At 34.0% G+C, this 5,383-nt stretch overlaps 2 non-coding genes across 2 annotated transcripts; both read left to right on the forward strand.

Annotated features, from left to right (window-relative positions):
- Positions 1–2,865: 2,865 nt before the first annotated feature.
- On the forward strand, positions 2,866–3,049 carry LOC132559348 (U2 spliceosomal RNA). The gene has a single exon (XR_009554623.1). It is a non-coding gene; the product is annotated as a U2 spliceosomal RNA (small nuclear RNA).
- Positions 3,050–4,581: 1,532 nt separating this feature from the next.
- Positions 4,582–4,774, forward strand: LOC132559343 (U2 spliceosomal RNA). Its single transcript, XR_009554619.1, has one exon. It is a non-coding gene; the product is annotated as a U2 spliceosomal RNA (small nuclear RNA).
- The last annotated feature ends 609 nt before the right edge of the window (positions 4,775–5,383 follow it).

Consider the following 5,383-nt stretch of genomic DNA (forward strand, 5'->3'; position numbering starts at 1 on the left):
TAGGGCTTTTCAAATATCTTTTAAAGAATTTTGGCTTGATTTGGTCAAAGATACACCTGTATTGTTAGATAATTGGGATGACTGTAAAACTGTTGTTAAATTTTTCATCATTGAATATTGTAAGAAGAAGGCCAAGGTCAGGCGCAGTGTGTTAAAATCCTTACAGTGCAAGTTTAATAAATTACACGTCTTAGAGAAGCAGTCACCGGGTAATTTTTTGGACCAGATTAACTCTATTAAAAATCAAATTAATAATTTCCATCTTGATAGTTCCCGGGGATCTATGATAAGATCGAGAGCCAAGTTTTTAGATTTTTCAGAAAAATCATCAAGATTTTTTTTCAAAATGGAGGATGATCGAAGTAAGAAAAAAATTATAGAGAAAATTGATTTAAATGAGTCTTCCTCAGTTTCGGATAATAGTAGTATTTTAGCTGCGTTTAGGGATTTTTATTCTAAACTTTTTTCTGAGGAGGATACTGATTCTGTTTTAGCTAACTCTTTTTGTGAAGACCTTCCAAAATTAAATGAATTAGACCGTTTTTTGTGTGAGGGGCCAATTAGAAAAGAGGAAGTATTGTTTGCTCTAAAACACATGAAAAATAATAAATCTCCTGGTTGTGATGGACTTACGAAAGAGTTTTATTTTACATTTTTTAATATATTAGGAGATCAATTGGTTTCTCTGTATAATGAAATATTTGAACGAGGTGAATTATGTTATACTCAGAAAATGTCGTATATTTCTTTATTCTGTAAGGACCCCAGTAATTCAACCAATATGAAGAACTGGCGGCCTATATCACTGTTGAATATCGATTACAAGATATTGTCTAAAGTTATTACTAATAGGTTAAGTAAAGTAATTGGTAATATTGTTCATACTGATCAAACGTGTGCTATTAAGGACCGATCTATTTTTGAAAATTGTCATTTATTGCGTAATATTGCTGATTATGTTAATCAGAAAGATTTAAAATGTGCCTTTGTATCGCTCGATCAGGAAAAAGCTTTTGACAGAGTAAATTATGGTTTTCTATTTAAAGTGCTCAAAGCTTATAATTTTGGCCCTGAATTTATTAAGTGGGTCAGTATTTTATATAATGATGTCATGTCTTCTGTTATTGTTAATGGGTTTATATCTGACCCCTTTCCCATCACTCGTGGTGTAAGGCAAGGCTGTAGTTTATCTCCCCTTTTGTACGTTTTGGTTTTAGAACCCTTTGCTAAAAAAGTTCGCGACGACCCTGAAATAATTGGTATGAAATTACCGGGTTCCTCCGACTCAGCTAAAATTTCCCTTTATGCGGATGATAGTACTGGTGTTTGCTGTACAGATTCTTCCATTAAAAAGTTATTTTATTGGTGCGATATTTATGGCAAGGCGTCAGGTTCAAAACTTAATTTGAGTAAAACCAAAGGCTTATTTTTGGGAAAATGGAAATCACGCTCTGATCACCCCTTTGGTATAAGCTGGGTAGAAAAGTTGAAAATATGTGGTATTTGGTTTGGTTATAATATTACACCTGACGATATTTGGCAGCCAGTATTTCGGAAATTCTCCAGGACCTTAGATTCATGGAAAGTTCGAAAATTATCACTGACACAAAAATCTTTAGTTACAAAGGTCCTGGCGTGCAGCAAGATTTGGTACACTGGTACTATTGTTATAATGCCTAGCCATTATTTAGATCTTTTTCAGAGAACTTTATTTCGATTTTTATGGCATTCTTCGTCAGAGCCACTTGCGCGCTCGACAGCATATGCAAACCCGACGAGTGGTGGTCTTTCTATTGTTAATATAAAGGCAAAGTTACATTCTCTTCATATGAAACATTGTCAACAATTTTTGTATGGTCACTCTGAGGCGAAATGGAAGGTATTCACCATGTATTGGTTGTCTTTACAACTACGAAAATTTCTTACTTTTGTAGATAATAATGCTCCTCATAGTGAGGGATGTCCTACTTTTTATTCATATGTTAATAAAGTTTTTCAGTACTTTGTTAAGGAATTTCCGGATTTTAATCTGGAGTCCTCAACTACAAAAGATTTTTACATAAAAGTGTTATCAAAAGATATAAAGGAACCTCGTATTGTGAAGGTGTTTCCGACAGTAGATTTTAAGCATGTATTTTTGAATGTTTCCAATGGGTTCTTGGATACCTATTCCCGTGATGTTGTCTTTAAAATTGTACATGAAATTTTGCCTGTTAATTTCCGGATGTATAGATTTGGCATTAATTTGTCAAAAAATTGTACTTTTTGTGATGGTGTTGAAACTATTCCACATTTATTTTTTGAATGTGCTCTTGTTCAGCCTTTGATCTGCATTGTTGGTTCATGGATAAAAAAGATTTCTAACGACAAAGTTCCCTCTAATTTGGCTCTTTGGCGTTTTCATTCTCCTGTTAGCATAACCTTTAAGATGAAGTCACTCGTTCTTTACCTATTGTCAGAGTCCCTATCCTCCATTTGGTTTATCCGTTGTGCCAAGAAATTTGAAAAGAAAACTGTTACGTCGGATTCTCTTGTTTGTCATTTGTTAACTAAGATTGTAGTTCGTATTCAATCCGACTTTTCCCGTTTTTCTTTGGCACGATTTATTGAGTATTGGTGTACCACAGATATATTTTGTTCTATAAAGAATGAAGAACTTGTTGTCAATTTGCCATTATAGTCATTAATTATTATTCCTAACTATGATAAATTTAAGGCATAAGATATTGTTTATATCAGGTAATTTGTGTTCATATGTCTAATGGCATTTATTAACAATTGTACTGCTGGATCAAATGTATTAAATCAGTATTGATGGCGTCATTAGGATATTTCCTATGACGTTTTTAATTTGTAATTATATGAATAAAATTTTATGAAACAAAAAAAAAAGTATCTGTTCTTATCAGCTTAATATCTGATACGTGCCCCACCGGGGTACTTCGATATTAAACTGATTTTTGGACACAGGTGAGATGTTAGGGGCTTGCTCCGCTCTTACCACGGGTTGGCCTGGTATTGCAGTACATCCGGGAACGGCCCACTCCTCCCATTGGAGGAGAAAAAAATCAAATCAAAAATTAGTATAACAACTCACCATGTTACCTTCTTGCGAACGCCGTACGCATCTAACGGAGTTTATTCTTTCATTTCATTCCACCAAACAATCAAATACAAGTAATCATAACCTTTACCCAAACTTTCACTATACTATTCCCACACGCAATACCATTGCCATATTCTTAAGCACACCAACCAACGCCTCAAACTTCGCCATTTCAATTTCAAATACAAATATTATCATCTTAATACACATATACATTTACACACATACACAAAAATCTCGGGTACGATCAAACAACGCGTATTATGAACGAATCATTTACCTCCAACTCCATTTACATGTAGTTGCCGTTTTCCTCACTAAGTCCATAAGGTAGCAGTAAACAGTTAATTTGCATTTTTCCTGAAATTATTTGTCAAGTTTGAGATATTCAGGTATAGCAGATTGGTTATGAAAAATACATCATTACATGTATATATATATATTTATAAACTACATAACAATTACATTAACAGTAGAGAGATGAAATTTGTGTAAAAAAAAAAAAAAAGATTCCTCTGATTTCTGACATTTGATTGTCATGGTTACCTACTGAAAAAATGCTAAAAATGCAAAAATACTGCTAATTCCAACCTAACACTACAACTTTCCAGAAGAAATTTAATTCTTAACACCTATCTTACAATCAACAACACTGTCATGGTAACAAAGTACTTATATTTCAGCAAATTCCAACTCGGAAATTCTTCATAACATGACCACATGTAAACACTATGAAAATTTCACTTCCTGTAAAGCTAGTTTTTGGTGCGTAGACACGGATTCGAGACTGCCCAAATAGTAATCTCCAACACAAAGCTAAAATATTATCCTGAAAAAAATGAAACCCCACATTGTCCACTTAAACATGACAGGACCAATTTTAGCAAGGATCTTTTTTTTTTCATTTTTAATTAAAACCTTTATAATGGGGTAATGTTATGAGCAAAAACAATCACCCATGGCCACACCGAGAAACTGTGTTCTGCTACCATAACTTGTTTTGCTTGATTATCCGACAGTTCTTCAAATGTCGCAATACTACATTTTTTCTATTTTTTTATTATTATTTAATCCGGTACCGGTGACGTGTTTAAATAATCATGTTCGTTTATTATTATTATGTTATTGCTATTTTATATTACTCGTTACATAGGACACATTACTATGAAAACTTTTCATTCGAGTTGCTTCCCTTCCACGGTATCATGAAACGTAGTCCAACGTTTTCACGACGTCGCCTAATCTTTATCGACAGTTCTACGATACGTTTTGCTCGTGCAGCTGCACTAACCTGCATGCAATCGGCCTCCAAACATATATCCTATTTATCAATTAACAAAAACACATCTCCACAAACATCGTACAGAAATTATTTTCTATGTTAACAAGCTAGTAGTAAGGTTGTACATATTCTGAACACCGTGACAAAGTACAATACGTTTTCCATATAATGAAGTATCGGAGCACGATACAGTATCGCTTCTCGGCCTTTTGGCTAAGATCAAAGTGTAGTATCTGTTCTTATCAGCTTAATATCTGATACGTGCCCCACCGGGGTACTTCGATATTAAACTGATTTTTGGACACAGGTGAGATGTTAGGGGCTTGCTCCGCTCTTACCACGGGTTGGCCTGGTATTGCAGTACATCCGGGAACGGCCCACTCCTCCCATTGGAGGAGAAAAAAATCAAATCAAAAATTAGTATAACAACTCACCATGTTACCTTCTTGCGAACGCCGTACGCATCTAACGGAGTTTATTCTTTCATTTCATTCCACCAAACAATCAAATACAAGTAATCATAACCTTTACCCAAACTTTCACTATACTATTCCCACACGCAATACCATTGCCATATTCTTAAGCACACCAACCAACGCCTCAAACTTCGCCATTTCAATTTCAAATACAAATATTATCATCTTAATACACATATACATTTACACACATACACAAAAATCTCGGGTACGATCAAACAACGCGTATTATGAACGAATCATTTACCTCCAACTCCATTTACATGTAGTTGCCGTTTTCCTCACTAAGTCCATAAGGTAGCAGTAAACAGTTAATTTGCATTTTTCCTGAAATTATTTGTCAAGTTTGAGATATTCAGGTATAGCAGATTGGTTATGAAAAATACATCATTACATGTATATATATATATTTATAAACTACATAACAATTACATTAACAGTAGAGAGATGAAATTTGTGTAAAAAAAAAAAAAAGATTCCTCTGATTTCTGACATTTGATTGTCATGGTTACCTACTGA

The sequence above is a fragment of the Ylistrum balloti genome, unplaced genomic scaffold (assembly GCF_031769215.1).
Source record: "Ylistrum balloti isolate Yb309-2 unplaced genomic scaffold, AGI_CSIRO_Ybal_v1 Utg370892, whole genome shotgun sequence".
Taxonomy (NCBI): Eukaryota; Metazoa; Mollusca; class Bivalvia; order Pectinida; family Pectinidae; genus Ylistrum; species Ylistrum balloti.